The sequence below is a fragment of the Macaca nemestrina genome, chromosome 7 (assembly GCF_043159975.1).
Source record: "Macaca nemestrina isolate mMacNem1 chromosome 7, mMacNem.hap1, whole genome shotgun sequence".
Taxonomy (NCBI): Eukaryota; Metazoa; Chordata; class Mammalia; order Primates; family Cercopithecidae; genus Macaca; species Macaca nemestrina.
Window position 1 is genome coordinate 11,641,680 of NC_092131.1, and position 22,571 is coordinate 11,664,250.

The 22,571-nt window shown below is 45.1% G+C and overlaps 1 long non-coding RNA gene across 1 annotated transcript in view; it reads left to right on the forward strand.

Annotated features, from left to right (window-relative positions):
* The first annotated feature begins 6,295 nt into the window (after nucleotides 1-6,295).
* LOC105467454 (uncharacterized) overlaps nucleotides 6,296-22,571 on the forward strand; it is a 52,473-nt gene continuing 36,197 nt past the window's right edge. Inside the window, exon 1 of the long non-coding RNA XR_011625333.1 lies at nucleotides 6,296-6,578. This is a non-coding gene — a long non-coding RNA (uncharacterized lncRNA). The remainder of the gene's footprint in view (nucleotides 6,579-22,571) is intronic.

Below are 22,571 nucleotides of genomic sequence, written 5' to 3' on the forward strand. Positions count from 1 at the left end.
AGGAGTTCTAGGAGGCAAGTGAATAAGCAGGTTAGGGCTGGGGTGTAAAGGGACGTCAGTGTCAGCTTGAGGAATCTGGATGTCTTTAATAAGCAATGGAGAGGAACTGCGGGTTTGAGAGCAGGGAAGCCACATGCTGTGTGCTTTGGAAAGATTGATAATGGCAGGGTGGGAGTGGACAGCAGTCAGTCACCTCACTGTGCCTCACAAACAGCACAGTTAGAGGGAGCTGCACTGGGGTAGAAATCTTGGCAAGAAAAAGAAAAGTGGATTTCAAGAAACTGAGTAGTTAGACTGCACTGGACTCAGAGACTGGGTAAATGTAGGAAGTGGGTGTGGCAGGCACAGTCAGCTGATTGCTGATCTAATATCTATTCTCCTCTTTCTTCCCAGCAGAAACTCAGTTTTGTTCAGGGAAGCAATGTGATGAGTTACTGCTCACCTTCCCAGGTGCCTTGCAGTTAAAGGTGGTCAAGTAGCCCAGTTGTGACTATGCGATGTAAACAGAAATCTACCAGGCAAAGCTGCTGTTTCCTATATAAAAGGGAAAAAATTCAGGTGACATAAACCTTTCTCCCTGCTTGGAAAGTTGTTGCAATGCCTGGAGGTAGAGCAGCTCTCCTGTGATCATGAGGACGAGAGCGTTGAGGTAAGGATGGTGGAGCAGGAGATCTTGAGGAATCTGAGTTCTTAGTGGCTTTCTTACACAGGTGCAAATCTCCAGACTGCCTACCTCCAGATATTTTGCCACATGACACAGAGATTCCTCCTTGGTTAAGCCACTGGAGCTGGCTTTCTGACACATGCAGTTCATGCCAATTCTACAACATACAGTGGGGATGAAGACCATGTGGAGGTTGATGCTATCAGCTAAAATTGGGAACTCTGGAAGGGGAACAGGTTTGGAAGGATCAGAGTGGCAGGAAAAGAGCCTGCCACCTACAGCCAGGATGGCCTGTGGCCAACTGGGACCCTAGGAAAATCTTTTACCCTACTTGGTCTCTCTGTTTCCTGATCTGTGAAATGGGATTTTAAAGCTCAATTTTTGAGAAAACCAGAAACAACAAGTTCATCTGATACATGCTGTGGGTCCCTAGTAATTTATGGATTTTTTTTTTTTTTTTTTTTTTTTTTGAGATGGAGTCTCGCTCTGTCACCCAGGCTGGAGTGCAGTGAGTGACATGATCTTGGCTCACTGCAACCTCTACCTCCTGGTTCAAGCCATTCTCCTGCCTCAGCCTCCCAAGTAGCTGGGACGACAGGTGCGTGCACCACGCCCAGCTAATTTTTTGTATTTTTAGTAGAGACAGGGTTTCACCATGTTGGCCAGGATGGTCTCGATCTGACCTCATGATCCACCTGGCTCAACCTCCCGAAGTGCTGGGATTACGGGCATGAGCCACCGCACCTGGCCGATTCATGTTTTTTGTTTTGTTTTGTGTGTTTGCTTGTTTTGTTTTTGAGATGGAGTTTCACTTTTGTTACCCAGGCTGGAGTGCAATGATGCGACCTTGGCTTACTGCAACCTCCACTTCCTGGTTCAAGTGATTCTCCTGCCTCAGCCTCCGGAATAGCTGGGATTACAGGCATGCGCTACCAAGCCCAGCTAATTTTGTATTTTTAGTAGAGATGGGGTTTCTCCATGTTAGTCAGGCTGGTCTTGAACTCCTGACCTCAGGTGATCCACCTACCTCGGCCTCCCAAAGTGCTGGGATGACAGGGGTGAGCCACCGCTCCTGGCCATGGATTTATTTTTGTAGTGCCAGGAGAGAGGAACCCAGCCTTGCTGAGGGATTGATGGCAGTCAAAGATCAGAGAAACCAGCATGAGACAGGGACTGAAAACTGTGGCTCTGCGAGGTTCAATCCAAAGGGTCCTTCAGCTTCCTATGAGATGAGGACACCATTTAATTGATGGTGGGGTCCATGAGGGCTCCCTAGGTGGGGCTGGCAGTAGCCCCTCCACTTCCTCTTCTTGGCCAGCACAAGGATGTTGAATGTGAAATGACATACAGACCAGACACAAAGATGGCTAAATATGGGGTGGTCAGATGTTTGTGGCTCATCCTCCATATTACAGTCCGTGCAGCTACATAAACTCCAAAGAGCAAATAAACAGAGCTGCTGGTAATGAGTTTATAATGGTTATTAAGAAGGGAGGTGACTTCTACTCGGGGATTCCACAGGGTGACTCAGCTCTTGTTTACCTCCCTCTGCTCATGGGCTGCTCATTAGAAACTGGAAGACTGTGGAGAAGCAGTTGAATGTTTTGGAGCCAGTATCTTACAGGACCAAGATCTCAGAAGTCAGGGAATCCAAGCGCCAGAGGGACATTGAAACCTTCTGGACCCTCACCCATTGGAACTTGATCACCCTTCTCAGTTTCCTGCCAAGCTGGGGCCCAGCCCACCTCCCTACCTCCAGGGATGAGGATCTCACTGTCTTTTAGGACTCCCATCTCACTGAGCCCATGAGCACCTTGTGAGCAGATTGCAGGTCTTAGTCAACTTGTACCCTCAGAGCCTGGCACAATGTCAGACTCCAGAAGTGTCCATCCAGTTCTCTTCCAGCCAAGACCAATTTTTGTTGAGGCTTGAGCGAGGTGGTGGGGTGTCTGAGATCATTAGTATACAGTCCCTGGCCTTGAGGATCCCAGAGTCTGGACAGGGAGGCAGGGAAGTGAACTGGTCATGATGACATGATGTGGTGGGTGGCCCAGTGGCATTCACAGGCACAATGCAAGTGGGCACTCACAGAGGGGCTCTGACCTGGCACTGGGGGGCGGCCAGGTGTGTGGGCATGCGTGGTAGAAAGACCTTCGTAACATGGGCCTGCAGTCAGCAGAGATTTCCCTGACTCTTGCAACCTACATAAGATTGGCTTTTTCCAAGATATCTTGGGGGTTTAAGTTCCCATGGATGCCTGTGGCCCCAAGCATCTGCTTCCAATTTAGGGCTTATCTAACTGCCCGGGGTTTCACCCATGTTGTGTCAAGCTCAACATGGAACTTGACTCTCCCATTTCCACAAACAAAAGAAATAGGACAAACCTGCACATTGAGGGTGTGTAGCCCACTCTCTTGAAAGTCTGGGGAGAAGGTAGTGGGGGTGTGCATTGCAGCAATGCCACCAGTGGTGCCTGCCTATAACACCCTCTGGCCACTCTCCACTGGGTCTCTCCTTGCCGGCCCAGAGTCCCGGCTTCCCACCATTCTACACATTCATGACTCTGTCTTTCCCCTTCTCTTCCTCCTTCCCCACCCTCCCTGCAGGTCCTCAGGGCAATCTACCCGCCACATTGACCTGTCCAAACCCACCCCGCACTCTGCAGGACAGAAGGGCCTCTCATAGAACAGGATCTTTCCCCTTTGGTAGAGAGACATGTTTGCAAATGGCAGCTCCACCCCTCTGGGGTTCCTATATTCCTATAACGAGCCCACATCAGTCTCCTGTTGGGTTGCAGAGACCCACGTGTCCCCTGGCTTCCTGGACAGAGAGGTGTGCCAGCCTGGAAGGGAAGTGACAGCCCAGTGTTTCTTTGTGCTGTCACATTCCATCCTTCGCCACAAGAACATTTGTTCCATATTCACGCTTAAGGATTCCTCTGCCCCGGCAGGCGATCCAGGCTGCAAAGGTATTTGGCTGTGCCACCCTTGTGGTCAGGGTTTTAAGCTCCCCAGTGTCTTGATGTGGTGTTACAGGAACGGTGCATGTGGCCAGACAGCAGCGCTTGTGAAGTCCTGTGGTTTGGGCTTCATCTTCCCTGGCTTCTTTATGACAGGCAGTCACTTACTGCTGGGGAGGAAGCTTGGGGACACCTGAGATGAGGCTCCTGCCACCCTGGAATTTTACCCTTGGGTTCTTGAAGGCAAATCAATCAATCAATCAATGTGTCCCCTGACTCTGTCATTCTTGTCATTGCCTCTCCCCCTCCCCACCCCCACTCATTCCCCATTGTCTTGGCCTCTGGGGAGCGGGGAGAAGGTAGGGAGGGAGAAGGGAGGAAGCAGATGGGTGGCACCTCCATCCCCACCTCCTCTTTCCCTTCCAGCCTTGGTGTGCATGCCAGTGTCTTCTGCTTTTCCAGAGGAGGGGTGGGGTTGGAAGCGCTGGAGGCAGCAGCGTGGTAGCTGGTCCTCACTGCTTCCTTGTTTTCCAAGGGACGAAAGAGCCCACCATGGCCCCTTAACAGAGAGAGCAAACACAGGGGTCAGAAGTGGGTTCTAGGCTTGGATTTTTTTTTCCAACTCCCCTTTCTAGTCTGAAAATGATGTTGGATTAGAGAGCAGGCTTTGGTCTCTAAGTTTCTGACTAACTGTGAAAGCTGTGATTGAGTTCCGTTCTGTGATTCTCTCTGGTTAATTTCTTCCTGTCTTCTTCCTATCGCATGGGTAACTCTCCACCACCAAACCGTGAGCTCCTCAGGGACAAAGACTTTGTCAGGTTCATCTCTGAGTCTGTAGCGCCCAGCCCTGGGCCTGCACACCATGAGTGCTCTGAAGACAGGGGAGGTGAGGCAGGGAGTTAGAGAGGTCAGGCTCCAGGCTGGGGTTCCCTGGGGAACCTTGATGGGCTAGACCTCTCTGAGCCTCACCCATAAGATGAGAGATGAAAATATCTACCCAGCAGGATTGGTGGATTAAGGATTGAAGATTATAGGAGTGTATTTGCTTATTATTGCTGCATAAGGAATTACCCCACAGTTAGAAGCAGCTTAAAAGAAAACCCATTTGTCATCTCAAGTTCTCTAGGTCAGAAGTCCAGGCAGGTCAGCTGGGTTCTCAGCATAGAGTTTTTTGGGTTTTTTTTTTTTCTCTTTTTTTTGAGATGGACTCTTGCTCTGTCATCCAGGCTGGAGTGCAGTGGCACGATGTTGGCTCACTGTAACCTCCACCTCCCGAGTTCAAGCAATTCTCCTGCCTCAGCCTCCTGAGTAGCTGGGAATACAGGTGCCTGCCACCACATCCGGCTAATTTTTTTGTATTTTTAGTAGAGACAGGGTTTCACCATGTTGGCCAGGCTGGTCTCAAACCCCTGATCTCAAGAGATCTGCCTGCCTCGGCCTCCCAAAGTGCTGAGATTACAGGCATGAGTCACCATGCCCAGCCTTCAGCTTACATTTTAATAAGGCCAAAATAAAGGTGTTGGCCAGGCTGGGCTCTTATCTGGAGACTCTGGAAGAAAAATCTGCTTCCAAACTTACTCATGCTATGGGCTGAACTCAGTTCCTTACAGTTGTAGGACCAAGGCCCCCATTTTCTTGCTTGCTGTGAGCTGGGGACCACTCTCAACTTTTAGAAGCTACTTCATTTCTTGACATGTTCCCTCCTCCATCCTCAAAGACAGCAATGATGTATAGACCTCGTCCTGTACTTCTGATGACTCTGACTTCTGCCTCCAGCTGGAGAAACTGTTCTGTTTTTTAAATTGACATACAATATTTGTACACAGATATGGGGTACACATGGTATTTGGATGCATATAATGTGTGATGATCAAATAGTGTATTTAGGATATGCATCACCTTGAGCCTTCAGCATTTCTTTGTGTGGGTAATATTTCAAATCTAGTTATTTCAAAATACACACTGTGTTGTGAACTGAAGTCTCTCTACCGTGCTATTGAACACTGGAATGTGTTCCTTCTATTGAACTGTATGTTTACACCCCTAAATGAACCTATCTGCATCTCCCCTGGCCCCACAATATCTTTCCCAGCCTCTGGCAACTGTCACTCTACTCTCCACCTCCGTGAGATCCACATTTTAGCTTCTACACATGAGTGAGAACATGCAATATTTGTCTGTCTGTGCCTGGCTTATTTTACTGAACATAATGACCTCCAGTTCCATCCATGTTGCTGCAAATGGCAGGATTTCATTGTTTTATGGCTGTGTATTTCACTGTGTATGTATACAACATTTTCTTGATCCATTCATCCACTGATGGATACTTAGGTTGTTCTCATATCTTTGCTGAGACAAACGGTGCTGCAATGAGCATGCGAGTGCAGGTATCCCTTTGATATACTGATTTCCTTTCATTTGGATAAATACCCAGTAGTGGGATTGCTGGGTCATATGATGGTTCTGTGTTTAGTTTTTTGAGAAACATCCACACTGTTTTCCATAATGACTGTATCAATGTACATCCTGACCAACAGTGTATAAATGTTTCCCTCTCTCAGTGTCCTCACCAGCATTTGTTATTTTTTGTCTTTCTGCTAATAGCCATTCTAACTGGGGTGAGATGATATCTCATTGTGGTTTTGATTCGCATTTCCCTGATGTTGAACATTTTTTTCGTATACCTGTGGGCCATTTGTGTGTGTTCTTTTGAGAAATGTCCGTTCAGATCTTTTGTGCACTTTTTAATGAGATGATTTCTTTTTTGGCTGTTGAGTTGTTTGAGTCCCTTGTTGCATGAATAGTTTGTAAATATTTTCTCCCATTCTGTAGGTGGTCTCTTCACTCTGCTGGTTGTTTCCTTAGGGGTGAAGAAGCTAAAAATGTGCTGTTTTTAAAGAGCTCACCGGATCACATCAGGCCTGCTTGACAAGGTCCCTTCACAGCAGTACCTAGGTTAGTGTCTGCTTGAATAACTAGCAGATGGGAATTGAGGACATCTTTAGGATTCTTTCCACCACAATGAGCTGACATCAAGTGTCTGGCAGAGGCACTGACACACAGAAGGGGCTCAGCTCCAGGAGGCCAGTGGAGTTGTCTTGGAACTCAGTGGGCCCATGTAAGTCGTGAAAGTGCCCTTGGGCACGGTTCAGGGTATGAGATCATTGGAAGCTGGAAAGCCACAGATCTCAATCATTTCCTACCTGGATAAGGCTGCCTTCTTGTGACCATGAGGAAAAGGCCAAGAACTTCATAGAAATGAAGACCCTGACATCACCCAGGGCCTGGACCTGTACCAGCATCACTGGGAAATCACTGGGGGCAGGGAGATGTAAGCAGTGGTGTGAGGTCCTTTAAAAGGATCGCTGTGGCTGCTGTGCAAAGGATGGATTTTAGGGGGCAAGAGTAGAACCTGAGAGACCAAGTATGTAGTTATGGCTCTAGTCTTGGTCACTTTCACCAGAGTGGGTAGCCGGGGAGGTGAGGGAAGTGGTGGACCACAGATACACTGCTTAGCAAGAGCGGTGCAGTTTGCTGATGAATTGGATGCGGAGTGTGCAGGAAAGAGAGGAACCAAGGCAGACTTGGGGAAGCCTGTGGGAGGTGAGGCTGGGTGGGGGGTAGAGGGTGGCCTGGAAGACTTGGAGGTTCTGATTAGAACACTTCTAGTTGGAGACATCTAAGGAAAATAAGAGCAAACTAGTCAAGCAGACTGACTTGAGTGCAGGTGAGGAGCCTGAGAGGAGCTCAGACCACAGACTAAGATTTTTTATGGATCACCTTTTCTGAGACTCACCTGGGCAAAGTGTTTAAAATGGACAATCTAAAGAGAGTGAGGGGCTGCAAGTTTGTAACAAGTGCTACAGATGACTTCTTCCTCCCTCCCCAAGTCTGAAAGCCTTGGCTCCAATTCAGTCCTAGTCCTTAAGGCCCAGAGAACACCATGATTTGTCCAGCATCATGTAGAGGCCTCCCTCTGTGGCCCGTGGATGGCTCCTCCGCCATACCTGGCTGCCTCCCCTGGGTGCCTGTTCCCCATCCCACTGCCATGTCATTTGACTTTTCTTAGAAGGGTTAAATGTTGCCTTGCTAACAAATCAGAAGCTTGCCTCTAACCTATAGGAAAGTAGAGAGGGAGAGTTCTGGAATCTTTATGCCATGCCTGAGAGACAGCATCCCAGGAATCATGAGCCTGGCATCAGCTGTGCTGTGACATTCTCCAGTTGTGTTGACACACTTTTTCCCTCCCCAGAAGACAGGTGCTCTGTGGAGGAGCAATTAAGGGTGGAAATGGCTCAAAAGTCCAGGTTGCTTAGATAGATGGTGTTCATAGCAGCTCTGGTACTAAAATGCTTGGCAAAGGAGTCCAGATGAGCACTCACTTATGGAGTGAAGAAAGCTCAATTAGTCTGTAAACCCAGTCCCTGTCATTGAGGTAATGTGGACTGGTGAGAAGAGCCCACACCTGGAAGGTGGGACACCTGGTTCTAGTCCTGGCTCCACCACTTACTAGTTGTGTGGCTTCAGGCAAGCTACCTGCCCTGTCTGAGGCATGCTTGTCCAGCTTTGAAGCAAAGACAATTATACCTACCTCACTAGGTTAGGATTAGGCGAGGTAGTATGTATAAAAACAATTAGCAAAGTGCCAGAAAGTGTGGTAGTATGTATTTTGGCAGGTGCCTGGAAATATTTATTTCCTTCCTTCTCTCCTTCCCATCTTGGACAATGGTTGAGGCAACTACACTGACGGTCTCAGGGTCTCCCCAGAATCAGACTCCCCCAAAACAGTGCCATGTAACCTGTCTCAGTGGATATCCAGGTGTATTGGGAGGACAGGCACCTTGCTTTGTGCTTAGGCCACCCCACCCCTTAGATGCGAGGATGCAGTTGAACTGACCAATGGCAGAGCCTCTGTCCTTGAACCTGGGTGACCCAAAGCTGACTCAAGACTCAAGTGGATGACGGACACACAGCCTAGGGAGAGAGACTCATGCAACCTGACTCACCCCCAACAGCACCCAAGACACATGATCTGAGGAGTTTGAGGCCCACACATGAAGCCTGGCCTTCATTATTCCCCAGGCAAGTTGGTTCTCTGTGTGGGCCAGGTTGGTTCCTGCCTCTGTGCCTTTGCACCGTGAGGATCTTCTCCTAGGACCCCATTGCTACCTTTATTCAGCTAGAGGGCTCTTAGAAGCCCTCCCAGCTCAGCCAGGATGTTGTCTTCTCATCTCTCATCTAAAGATCAGGCCAGCATCCAATCTCTGGGTCCCAGGTGGTGTTCTGAGCTGTCTGTCTTCTCACTATCTGGTTTTAAAGTTATCTGGTTTATGTAACTGGTCTGTGGGCTCCTCCAGGACAGAGACTGGCTCTGACTTGGCTCCACCCTCCATGCCTGGACCAGAGTATGGCACAAAATTGCTGGTTTGGAAAAGTTTGCAGACCTGAACCCAGCTGAACTTGGCCTGCTGAGGGTGATGTGGATGAAGACAGGGCTCTGGGAAGTCACCACCCTAGTGCTTTAGAAACCAAGTTTATTCTTTGATGATTATAAAATTATAGACAATTTGCAAAGTTCAGAAAAGTATAAGTAAATGAAGATTGAGCAATATTCTCTCCACCTAGAGACAGTTCCTGTTAGTATCTGGTTTGTTTACTTTCGGAGTTAATTTTTAAGGCATTGCTCTCTTTTGTATTCTTTGTCAGAGTTGTAATCAAGTTCCTACACAGCTCTTCAGACTCCTTCTCCCCGGTTGACATTGTATCATACGCATTTTTCTCAAGTTACTCTTTGTAAATATCTTCTTTAAACAGTTGCGTAATCTTCCACTAAGTGGATTTGCCATAGTTTACTTAATCTCTGTTATAGAAATTAAGGTTGTTTCCACATTGCCAGTGTTATAAATAACAGTGTGATGACACACGTAGTACCTAGTTGGCCGCATATTTGGAGATGCTGGGCCTGTTACGTGCAGCATGAGAGCTGCTATGCCGAGCCTCAGCCAAGCATAAACAACTTCAGATTTATGATGTTTGGCTCACACAGTGTTGATCTACTTTTTAAAAAATGGAAAAGTCTGGAGAATTCACATACAAATTGGATGTTACACCTTACGTTGAAGAATCAGAAGAAACCCGAGTAGTTGGGTTTACAGGCCTATACCACCAAGCCCGGCTAATTTTTGTATTTTTAGTAGAGACAGATGACCCTAGGCCCACAGTCCTACATGTCACCAGCTGCTGAAGCCCTTTAGATGGGCCATGAGCTCTCCCTTTTGCCCCAGTCCCCACCACTCTCTATTGTCTCCTTCACATGGAGGCCATGTGGCTAACAATTTACCATCGCACCTATGCTGAATTTTCTTTTTCTTGAAGACAAATGTGAGACATTTCTCCTACCTGTACTTTTTTTCAAAAATAGAAAATGGACACTGAGAGAGCTTTAGGTTTTATAAAACATGGGCGAGAATATTTTTCCTGGTGGAATGGAAGAATATTCCTCATACTTAATATGCAAATCAAGTGTGTCTTTGCAGAAAAAACACCATCAAAACGGACATTTTGTAAACATTTGAAACAAACGTGATAGGTTCCTGTGCACTGGCCTGCTTTACTCATTAGGCTTCTCTGTGAGGCTCCTGTCCACATTTCCATGCACAATTTCTTCTGTAGGGTGTTGTACCAGCCAGGAAGCTTTTTTTTTGCAGCCTAGAAAAGACATCTGATTAAAAAGGGGCTAAACTGGGCGCGGTGGCTCACGCCTGTAATCCTGGCACTTTGGGAGGCCGATGTGGGTGGATCACGAGGTCAGGAGTTTGAGACCAGCCTGGCCAAGATGGTGAAACCCCCGTCTCTACTAAAAATACAAAAATTAGCCTGGTATGGTGGCAGGAACCTTTAATCCCAGCTACTTGAGAGGCTGAGGCAGGAGAATCGCTTGAACCCGGGATCCAGAGGCTGCAGTGAGCTGAGATCGAGCCACTGAACTCTAGTGTGGGTGACAGAGCAAGACTCTGTCTCAAAAAAGGGGGGGCTAAACCATAAGGAATTGCACCTCACATAGCTCACAGTGTAAAGGCAGGGGGGCCTTCGGGTACAGGACACCCTGTGGCTTGATGCTGGCATCAGGGAACATGTCCTTTCCGGTCTCTTGCTCTTCCATTCTCAGTACTGACGTCACCCTGAGGCTGGTCCATCTAGTGGCTGTGGGGTGGCAGCCAGTGACAACAAGGTCAATCTGCTTCCTTATTCACCTCCCGGGTTCAAGCGATCCTCTCACCTCAGCCTCCTGCGTAGTTGAGTTTACAGGCCTGTGCCACTACGCTAGCTAATTTTTGTATTTTAGTAGAGACAGGGTTTTGCCATGTTGGCCAGGCTGGTCTTGAACTCCAGGCCTCAAGTGATCCGCCTGCCTCAGTCTCCCAAAGGCCTTCTCCACACCCACAAGGAGAAGATGGAGAAACCTCTTTTCTAAGTCTTGTCAAGTTTTCCTTGAATCTGATTGGGCCAATTTAGGGGACGTGTGCACCCCTTGACCGATCATTGTCACCAGGGGAATGCCATGTGCCGATGGTCAAATTCATCACCGGGGTGAAATGATGGGCTGCCAACCTCAGGGTCTACCAGATGCCTTCCAGAGCCCTCCTACCTCTGCTCATCCTCATCCTTGGCTGTGCTTTATGTTTGCAGAGACTCCAACTCCATTCTTCTTGAGTCAGATTCCATGTCAAAGCCCAGCAGCAACCAATTCTCCCCAAACTGGGCCACAGCCTTTGTCTCTGTCACCTACGGCCCTCCTGCTCGACAGGCTGCTCCCATCTCAAAACCGAGCTTCATTTAACTCTTCGGTGTGGGACTTCAAATAGTTTTCTCAACAATGCCATATTTCAAAATGTAGTTTTTTAAAGCCTCCATGTGCCCCTAGGAGACTGGATGATTAGGGCAGCACTAATATTGTTTGTGGAGCTGTAAATATTTAAGTGAATGGCCTGACGCCTGTAATCCCAGCACTTTGGGAGGCTGAAGTGGGCAGATCATGAGGTCAGGAGTTTGAGACTAGTCTGGCCAACATAGTGAAACCCTATCTCTACTAAAAATACAACAAATTAGCCGAGTGTGGTGGTGTGCACCTGTAATCCCAGCTATTCGGGAGGCTGAGGCAGGAGAAATGCGTGAACCCAGGAGGTGGAGGTTGCAGTGAGCCAAGATCACGCCATTGCACTCCAGCCCAGGCCACAGTGCGAGACTCCGTCTCAAACAACACAAAACAAATATATATATATGTGTGTGTGTGTGTGTGTGTGTGTATATATATATATTAATAGTAAATAGGAATACTGTTATTTTTTTTTCCATCCAACTCCTGGTTTCTTCTTGGGATCCACTCTTTGTGCTAATACAACTCGTTTCTGCAGGAACCAACTATTACCTACCCAGGAAAGGGGTTGTGGTGTGCTGCAGGTGGCTGGCTCCCCTCATTCCCAGGTTTCAGGCCTGGCACAATTCATTAGCTGGGGTGGGGAGGTTTTCCAGCTAATAGACCTGCCACATAGTTCTGAGCTCTCTGAGCCGCATCCTGGGCCACTGCCCGCCGCAATCCAGGAAGTGTAAGTCCCAAAAGCGATCAGCCTTGCAAAGGATAGGATTCTGCAGCTGCCTTTCGGAGGCTAATGTCATTATGCCTCTGCTATCATTGCCTCCAGACAGACAGCTGGTCTCTGGAGATCTCTCTGTATGCACATTAGGCCCACTGCCAGGGCTGCCTTCTCATCTACGTGGACTCCTCAAGAAAATGCTCTTTTACACTTAGCAGAAGGTGAAATCACAGAATTTTGAAACTGGGAAGGGTAACTTGGAAATCTGCAAGTCTGATTCTTAGAGTAACTACACTAGGGTCACCTGTGATGCTGGTCCAAAGGCTGGCTCTTGGGCCTCAACGCCACACTCCCTCCGAGGACAAAATTAGAGTCAATAACCTAGAAGCTCCAGCACCCATTTTTTCCCCAGCCACAGCCCTCCCACAGGCACAAGGTTTCTGATGTAGGGATGACAAAAATGAGCCTGAGAGATGGAACATACCTACCTGGGGACATGCAGGGAGTTTATGGCAATGCCATAAAAAGAGCCCAGGTCTCCACATTCCCATGCTAGTGTTCCAACTAGCCTAGGAACTGGGCTTTTCATATACTGGTTTGTACATCCTTGTCCTTCCACTGGAGGAGAGAGCTGGGCACGAGTGCTTTGTAGAATTGTGCAGGTGGCGCCCTGCCCAAGGGTGTCTAGCCAAGAATGAATTAAGCTAAAATCAAGCTCGCTTTCGATCCTCCAAGCCATGCTCTACAGCATGGGCCCATATGCCTGGGAGAAGCTATGCCTTCTTAATATTTATTTTCTTTACTTTTTCTGCTTAACCATTCAATTATTTTATTCTCTGTATAAATTTCCTTTCTCATTTTTATATTTATTTATATATGCAATTCTTTTTAAATTAAGGTAAAATTTTCATCCCACAAAATGCCCAGATCCTAAATGTACAATCTGGTGGATCTTGACAAATATGTATATATAACCAACTTCCAATCTAGAGAATGCATACTTTCATTTCCACAAATTTCCCTCATGGCCGCTTTTAGTCAACCTTCACCTCTCAAAGGCAACCTTTTTCTTCCTTCCTTCCTTTCTTTCTTCCTTTCTTCGTTTCTTTCTTTTCTTTCTTTCTTCTTTCTTTCTTTCTCTCTTTCTTTCTCTCTCTCTTTCTTTTTCTTTCCTTCCTTCCTTCCTTCCTTCCTTCCTTCCTTCCTTCCTTCCTTCCTTCCTTCCTTCCTTTCTCTCTCTCTCTCTCATTCTTTCAGATGGAGTTTTGTTCTGTCACCGAGGCTAGAGTGCAGTGGTGTAATCTCCGCTCATTGCAGCCTCTGCCTCCTGGATTCAAGTGATTCTCCTGCCTTAGTCTCTGAGTAGCTGGGACTACAGGAGCTTGCCACCACACCCACACCCAGTTTTTTTTTTTTTGTTTTTTTTGTTTTTTTCGTTTTTGTTTTTGTTTTTTTTAGTAGAGATAGGGTTTTACCATGTTGGTATGTTGGTCAGTCTGGTCTTGAACTCCTGACCTCAGGTGATCCGCCTGCCTCAACCTCCCAAAGTGCTGGGATTACAGGCGTGAGACACTGCACCCAGCTTCTCAAAAGCAACCACTTTCTGATTTATACTACCGTAGATTAGTTTGGCCTGTCCTCAAACTTCATGTAAAAGGAATCAGGCAATTGTGTGGCCTTTTGTGTGTGGCTTCTTTTGTTCAATATGTCTGTGAGAATTTTCCACAGTGTTGTGTAAGTTGGCTGAGTAATATCCCACTGTAATAAAATACTACACTTATTTATCTAGTTGCCTGTCGATGTTCATTTGGGTTGTTTCTAGTTTGGGGATATTTTATATTTTATTTTATTTTGAGACAGGGTTTCGTTCTGCCACCCAGGCTGGAGTGCAGTGGCGCAAACTTGGCTCACTGCAACCTCTCCCTCCCAGGTCCAAGCGATCCTCCCACCTTGGCTTCTCAAGTAGCTGGGTTTACAGGCCTGTGCCACCACAACTGGCTAATTTTTGTATTTTTAGTAGAGACAGGGTTTCTCCATGTTGGCTGGTCTCAAACTCCAGGTCTCAAGTGATCTGCCCGCCTCGGCCTCCCAGAGTGGTGGGATTACAGGCATGAGCCACTGCACCCGGCCTTTGTTTGGGGATATTTTAAATAAAACTACTGAACACATTCTTATGCAGAAGTTTTGTGATATATGCTTTCATTTTTTTCCTGGGTAAATACCTAGGAGCAGAATTCCCAATTATAAGGTAAGCATATGCTGCACTTTATAAGAAGTTTTGTGTGCGAACATAGTAATAATTTATAGCGTGTGAATGTATACTGCTTAAGTATACAAGAGTCCTGGATGTTCCATGTTTGCCAATGTTTGGTTTTGTCAGACTTGTAAACTTTTAGCTCTTTGAGGACTGTGAATGGTATGTAATTGTGTTTTTAATTTGCACTTTCCTAATGACAAATAATGTTGAATACTTTGTCATATGCTCATCAGCCATTTGTATATCTTCTTTTGTGAAATGTCTTTGTTTAAATCTTTTGCTAAATTTTTGTGGTGTTGTCTTTTTGTTATTGAGATATAGAAGTTTTAAAATATATCCTGGGTTCTAGTGCTTCTTCAGGCTTTGGCTGGGTTATTCATCTTCCTTCCTTCCTTCCTTCCTTCCTTCCTTCCTTCCTTCCTTCCTTCCTTCCTTCCTTCCTTCCTTCCTTCCTTTCTTCCTTCCTTTCTTCTTTCGACAGAGTCTCACTCTGTTACCTAGGCTGGAGTGCAGTGGCACAATCTCAACTCACTGCAACCTCTCCTCCCGGGTTCAAATGGTTCTCCTGCCTCAGCCTCCTAAGTAGCTGGGATTACAGGTGCATGCCACCACACCTGGGTAATTTTTGTATTTTTAGTACAGATGGGTTTTCACCATGTTGGTCAGGCTGGTCTCGAACTCCTGACCTCATGATCCACCTGCCTTGGCCTCCCAAAATGCTGGGATTACAGGTGTGAGCCACCGTACCCGCCCACTTATTCATTTTTAGACAGTGTATTTTGGTACACAGAGGCTTTGATTTTGATAAATTCTGATTTGTCAATCAAAAAAAAAAAGTTTATGCTTGTTGCTGTGTCTTGTGTAGAAAATTCATGCCTACCCTAAATCATGAGAATATTTTCCTCTTTTCTTTTAAAATTTTTATTTTAGCCTGTATGCTTACCATTTATCTTAATTAGCTTTGCTTATTGGTGTGAAGCACAGTTCTAGATTCATTTTGTCCCCCATATTGTTCCACAATTTGTTGAAAAGACTTTTATTTCCCCATTGGATTACATTGGCACCTTATCAAAAATCAAATAGCCATGTAAGTGTGGATTTGTTTATAGCTGTCTATTCTGCTTTATTGATCTATTTGTCAAGCCTTGTGTCGGTATCACATTCTCTTAATGAATGTAACTTTATAGTAAATCTTGAAGTCCAAAGTCAGATAGTGTAAGTCCTCCAACTTTGTTCTCTCTTCTTAAGATTGCTTTAGATATTCTAGGTTCTTGGTCTTTCAGTTCAATTTCAAAACTACATTGTCAAATTTATGCAAATAAAAAAGTCTGCTTGTAACTGATTTTATTGGGATTGCATCAGATCCATACATCACTTAAAAGAAAACTGACGTCTATAAAACTTGAGTCTTGACATTCATGAACAATAGTCTCGTTCTGTCTCTATTTATCTTCTCTCATTGTTTACAATGCTTTTTACCTTTCAGTGTATAGATCTTTCCCATTTTTTTAAAGAAACATTTATTTATAAATATTTGTGTTTTTGATATTGTGACAAGTAACATTACTTTTTAAATTTAAATTTCAAATTGTTTGCTGCTAATATATAAAAATTTGAGGCCGGGCCTGGTGGCTCACATTTGTAATCCTAGCACTTTGGGAGGCCAAGGCGGGCGGATCATCTGAGGTCAGGAGTTCAAGACCAGCCTGGCTAGCATGGTGAAACACCGTCTCTACTAAAAATACAAAAATTAGCCGGGCGTGGTGATGCATGCCTATAATCCCAGCTAGTTGGGGGCTGAGGTGGGAGAATTGCCTGAACCCAGGACGGGGAGGTTTCAGTGAGCTGAGATCGCGCCACTGCACTCCAGGCTGGGCAACAGAGCAAAACTCCATCTCAAGAAAAAAATAAAAATTGATAGATTTTTTTAAGGTGTATTTGCCTTGTATTTTGTGACCTTGCTGGATTCATTTTATAATTCTGGTAGTTGTTTTGTAGCTTAACATTTTCTATGTAAACAATGATGTCATCTGCAAAAACGCTTTATTTCTTTCTTTCCTACCTTTGTGTCTTTTGATTTTTACTTGCCTATTGTATGGTTACAACCTCCAATACAAGATTCGGTAGAAGAGATGATAGCATATATGTTGCCTTACTCCTGGTCTTTAGGTAAAAATATTAACTACTTCACCATTAAGTATGATTTGGCTGTAGCTTTTTTTTTTTTTTTTTTTTTGAGGCAGAGTTTTGCTCTTGTCACCTAGGCTATAACACAGTGGTGCCATCTCGGCTCACTGCAACCTTCGCCTCCCATGTTCAAGAGATTCTCCTGCCTCAGCCTCCCCAGTAGCTAGGATTACAGGCACCCGACACCATGCCCAGCTAATTTTTGTGTTTTTAGTAGAGATGAGGTGTCACCATGTTGGCCAGGCTGGTCTCAAACACCCGACCTCAGGTGATCTGCCCACCTCGGACTCGCAAAGTGCTGGGATTACAGGCGTGAACCACCTTGCCCATTTGGTCAGTCTAGTTAGGTGTTTATTATTTTTTTCTTGTGTCTTTTCACAGAATAAACTTCTGAATTTGCTATTTTTCTCTGTAGTGTTTCTATTTTATTATTTCTGCTGTTATCCTTATTACCTTCTTTCTTCTATTTCCTTTGATTTTACTTTGCTTTTCTTTTTCTAATTTCTTACTGTAGAAACTTAGACTATTAACTTTAGACCTTCCTTCTTTTCTAGTGTAAGTACTTAAAGCTATAAATTATCTCCAAGTGCTGTATTAACTTTATTACACAGATTTTTCCCTCTGTTTTAAATATTTTCCAATTTCCTTTGTGATTTCTTCTTTGACTCCTGGGTCATTTAGAAGTTTGTTGCTTAATGTGCAAATACTTGTTGAATTTCTGGATACAGTTTGATCATTGATTGTTAATTTATTTCCATTTACTTCTACTCTGCATGACTTAAATCTTCGTCCTGGGTTATTTAGAAGTTTGTTGCTTAATGTGCAAATCCTTGTTGAATTTCTAGATACAGTTTGATGATTGATTTTTAACTTATTTCCATTTACTTCTACTCTGCATGATTTAAAACTTCGTGAACTTATTGAGACCTAGCTTCTGACCCAGCATCAGGTGAACAGACAATGTCCACTGACAGACAGAGCCTTCAGCTGTTGAGCGTAGTGACTGATACCGTTAGCTCATCTACTTCTTACTCAACTTTGTTTCAAAGTTGTTAACATTGTTGTCAAGTTGCTTCATCAATTGTGGAAAGAGGGATGTTAAAGCTTCTTTAGGCTACAGCCAGAGTTCTCTTCCTGAAACATACTTTGGATCATAATACCCTTCTCTTCAAAAACGTGCAAAGGCTGCCCATCATCTGCAGGGCAAGGCCAAATTCCACAGCACGGCTTTCCAGGCCCTCTAGAATCCACTGCTGCCTGCTTCCCTGGCTTCACCTTCACCAAGCAGCGTGATCTAAGTGTCCATGAAGGCTCTCCTGCCAAAGGACACGTGGTGGACAGTGGGGAGGCCAGTGAGCAGGGCATTTTCTTTCAGCCTGCCCCCGAGCACGGCAAGCCACATTCTAGTGTCCCCAAGAATTTCATCTTTGCTGGCACTTTGAAAGTACCCCATTTTGAGCCTGTTATTTGGCAGCTTTCACGAGGCGAAAGCACTCTCCTGATGTGTCAGCCTCTGGTGTCCGGTAATGTTTCAAATAAAAATAGGCAGTGAAAGAGAAGCAATGTAACACCATCGAGACCATCACGTACAATATGGTACTCTCCAATTTCTCACTCTGTTGCCAAGTTGGAGTGCAGCGGCATGATCTCAGCTCACTGCAACCTCCAACTCCCTGGTTCAAGTGATTCCCCTGCCTCAGCCTTCTGAGTAGCTGGGATTACAGGTATGCACCACCATGCCTGGGTAATTTTTGTATTTTTAATAGAAATGAGGTTTCACCATGTTGGCCAAGGTGGTCTCGATCTCCTGACCTCATGATCCACCTGCCTCGGCCTCCCAAAGTGCTGGGATTATAGATGTGAGCCACCGCACCTGGCTGGTACTCTCCAATTACTAAAGAGGAATTTGAGATTATGTTTTGACGAGTTGTAGGAGTTACATAACAAGTGAGAACATGCGGGAGAGGCCTCCTTTGAAGACCAATCAAGTAGCCATTGAATGTTAAATAAAATTGATTTATTGTAGCAGTGGCCAAAATTTTGGGTTACTCTTGCAGGGCACCCAGGCTCCAGCCCCTGGCAGCTTCTACCATGTAAGATGCCATTACCCTTCTTCCTCATCTTTTGGAATTGAACCCATCATTCAAAGCTCTGCTTCAGTGCCGCCTCCTCCATAAAGTCTTCCTAAAATTTCCTAGAAAAAAGAAATTGCCTCTGATTTTTGTGCCTGAATCATGTGTGTTGTACTATGTACCTGGCATATAGTAACCACTCAGTTAATGATGTTTAAGGATAGAAATGGTGGATAGGAGACAGGGCTAACATGCAGCTCCCACATGGATGAACAGAACAGCGTGTGGAGACTCACACCATGATCTTTTGCTCCAAGAACCATTATAGGAATGTACCAGGAAAACCAAAAGAATTCACAGATCCGTTGAAAGAAGCAGCACCCTGATGCAAATTCCACAAAACAGGTGAAAAACTGTGAGTTCCCAAAGTGTGAGAGGGGGAAAATCTACCTCTCAACACACATCCCCACTGGGGAATCTGAAAATCCAGATCACAGGAGAAGGATTTAACCCTACCTAGAAATGAAATGGGTTTAGGGTGGTGCAAGAAATATAAAAGTGCAGTTAGCTTCAAGGGAAGAGCCTTAACGCACTCCCAGTCTCCAGCTCAAGCCCTGGGAAGCCCTCCCTGACTGTACTTCACAGAGGCCCTTGGGGAAGGTGGCCAGTGGAACTGGGGAGGAGTCATGGGACAAAGGAAACTCCCAACTGAAATTGGTAGTGGTTTTGACTGGGCACACATTTTCTTCAGTGGAGTCCGGGGGATGAGCAAGAGCTGGATAGGAGTGAGTAAGGGAGCATAGGGGCACAAGAGCTGCCACTGTCAGAGCGGGCAGATGGGAGGGGCGAGGGGCAAGGTCTGAAAGCTGTGCTTGCTTTCTCAGTGGGGTAGCTCACAGCCTGGGGCAAGGTCTGAGTGCAGCACTGCAAGAGCAAGAGCAGTCTTGCAAACTACATGGGAGCTGGGTGAGGCTTCTCGCTACCGACTATCCCCCACTTCCCTGGCAAACTACATGACATGGCAGAGGCAGTCATAATCCCCTCTGGAACTAACCCCATTGGCCTGAGAGCCACTCCCCTATTCCCCACAGTGGCCATGGTAAGCCCTCCCCAAGAAGAGTGTGAACCCAGACCTGCCTAACCCTGCCTGGACCTGATGGTATTTCCCTACTTGCCCTCGTAGCCAAACACAAAACACAGAAACTCTTGGGAGCTTTATGGCCCTATCCATTGTCTGAGAAATCAAAATACTTACCATGGCCATCTTTGGGCAAGCTTAGAGAGCTTAGAGCCTCCTACTAGTACTGCAGCTGGTGTTCTCCTGAAAGCAGGACCTCCTGGCTGGAGGCCAACCAACTCAGGTCATTGTAACAACTCAGGACAGAATAACTTCAATCCCAGGAAGGAGAATAAAACACCTAATTTCACTGCCTGCAATATCCTGGCTAACCAGAGGTCCTGAGGGTGTTCACATGAAACCTCACCATTAGCATAAGCAGCATTCAAGAAAACCAGCAGACTAAATATATCTGCAATCAATGACTCTCACAGAGCAGGTGCTGGTATCCACGGCTGGAAGACCTGAAGATAGATCACATCACAGGACTCTGCAGACATCCTCCAGCACAAGCCCAGAGCCTGGTATCCCACTGGGTAGCTAGACCCGGAAGAGCAATAATAGTCACTGAAGTCCAGCTCTCAGGAAGCCCCATCCCTAGGGGAAAGGGAAGGGCACCGCATCAAAGGATCACTCCATGGGACAAAAGAATCTGAATAGCAGGCCTTGCCCCACTCAAGTGAGAAGGAATCCGAAAAGTAATTCTGGTACTATGACAAAACTGGGTTCTATAACACCCCCCAAAGATCATATCAGCTCTTCAGCAATGGATCCAAACCAAGAAGAAATCTCCGAATTGCCAGATAAATAATTCAGAAGGTTGATTATTAAAGCTACTCAAAGAGATAACCAGAGGAAGGTGAAAAACAACTTAAGGAAATTAAAAAAATATATACGGGATATGGATGAAAAATTCTCCAGAGAAATAGATATAAAGAAAAAAAAATCACAACTTCTGGAAATGAAAGACACAGAGAAATACAAAATGCAGTGGAAAATTTCAGCAGTAGACTAGAGCAAGTAGAAGAACTTTACAGCTTGAAAACAAGGCTTTCAAATTAACCCAATCAGACAAAGACAAACAAAAAAAATTTAAAAAATGAACAAAACCTCCAAGAAATTTGGGATGTTAAACGGCCAAACCTAAGAATAATTGGTGTTCCTCAAGAAGAAGCAAAATCTAAAAGTTTGGAAAACTTGAGGGAATAATTGAGGAAAATTTCCCTGGCCTTGCTAGAGATTTAGACCTCCAAATATAAGAAACTCAGAGAACACCTGGAAAATTCATCACAAAAAGACAATCACCTAGGCACATAGTCATCAGGTTATCTAAAGTCAAGATGAAAGAAAGAATCTTAAGAGCTTCGAGACAAAAGCGTCAGATAATCTATAGGAAACCCTATCAGATTAACAGCAGACTTCTCAGCAGAAACCTTATAAGCCAGAAGGGATGAGGGATCCCATCTTCAACCTCCTGAAACAAAACAATTGTCTGTCAAGGATTTTGTATCCAGTGAAACCAAGCTTTATAAATGAAGGAGAGATAGCCTTTTTCAGACAAACAAATGCTGAGAGAATTTGCCACTACTAAGCCAGCGCTATAAGAAATGCTAAAAGGAGTTCTAAATCTTGAAACAAAACCTTGACATACAACAAAATAGAACCTACTTAAAGCATAAATCTCACAGGGCCTATAAAGCAATAACACAATGGAAATAACCACAAGGTATTAAGGCAACAACTAACATAATGGATAGAACAGTACCTCACATCTCAATACTAACATTGAATGTAAATGGCCTAAATGCTCCACTTAAAATATATGGAATGGCTGAAGGGATAAAAATCCACCAATCAAGTGTCTTCTGTCTTCAAGAGACTCACCCAACACATAAGGACTCACATAAACTTAAGGTAAATGTGTGGAAAAAGATATTCTATGCAAATGGAAGTCAAAAGAGAGTAGACGTAGCTATTCTTTTTTTTTTTTTGAGACGGAGTCTCGCTCTGCCGCCCAGGCTGGAGTGCAGTGGCCGGATCTCAGCTCACTGCAAGCTCCGCCTCCTGGGTTTACGCCATTCTCCTGCCTCAGCCTCCCGAGTAGCTGGGACTACAGGCACCCACCACCTCGCCCGGCTAGCTATTCTTATATCAGACAAAACTGACTTTTAAGCAACAACAGTGAAAAAAGACAAAGAAAGACATTATATAATGATAAAAGGAATAGTCCAACAGGAAAATATCACAGGCATATATATACATATATATGTTTTGTGTATATATATGTTTTATATATATACATACATGTATATGTAGCTATACATATATACATATATATTTTGTAACTATACGTGTGTGTGTGTGTGTGTGTGTATAAAAAAACACTGGAACTCCCAAATTTATAAAACAGTTACTACTGAACAGAAGAAACGAGATAGATGGCAACGTAATAATGTGGGAGACTTCAGTACTTCAGTGACAGCACTAGACAGGTCATTAAGACAGAGAGTCAACAAAGTAAATGTTTAAAATGCAAAATGAAATGAACCAGGCTGTAAAACTGGCGTGAAGGCACATTTCTTTCTCAACACTGTAAAGGGCCCACATTTTCTGGGGTCACCAGGAAGGGTAAGCATTCTATCAAATATATTTTTTCAGATTTAGTGGACGTGTTTGCTTGAGTTGCTGCATGCCGGGGGACATGTGAGGTCAGACTTAACT